We start from the raw sequence: 324 nt of genomic DNA, 5'->3' as shown, positions 1-324 counted from the left end.
AGGATCCAAGGGGTTAAAGTGCAATACATCTAAACACAGTAAAGTAGTTATCAATATACATTTGATTAAATTCCATTAGCTAATATGAATAAAACCTTCATAGTGGTACCACTATCGTTCCAAAACAAGAGTCATACATCAAACAATAGTTCTGATTAACTTAAGTTTCATTTGCCTTTCTAGTAGTTATTTTTAGTAAATCAAATATAAAGATATAACAGCAATCACTCTTGTATTTATCAATATATACTAAAAACTACATGCACAATATCCCTCTATCAAAATCAATCACTAAAGGGTTGTTCTCACACTTAAACTTCTGAT

The 324-nt window shown here is 29.0% G+C and overlaps 1 protein-coding gene across 1 annotated transcript in view; it reads right to left on the bottom strand.

The window, feature by feature from the left end:
* Positions 1 to 324, bottom strand: part of LOC119591986 (phosphatidylserine synthase 2-like) — a 47,219-nt gene that overhangs the window by 4,702 nt on the left and 42,193 nt on the right. The window lies entirely within an intron of this gene.

This window comes from Penaeus monodon, chromosome 29 (assembly GCF_015228065.2).
Source record: "Penaeus monodon isolate SGIC_2016 chromosome 29, NSTDA_Pmon_1, whole genome shotgun sequence".
Lineage (NCBI taxonomy): Eukaryota > Metazoa > Arthropoda > Malacostraca > Decapoda > Penaeidae > Penaeus > Penaeus monodon.
Note: the sequence above shows the minus strand (reverse complement) of the source record. Positions and strands in the feature narration are given on the sequence as shown.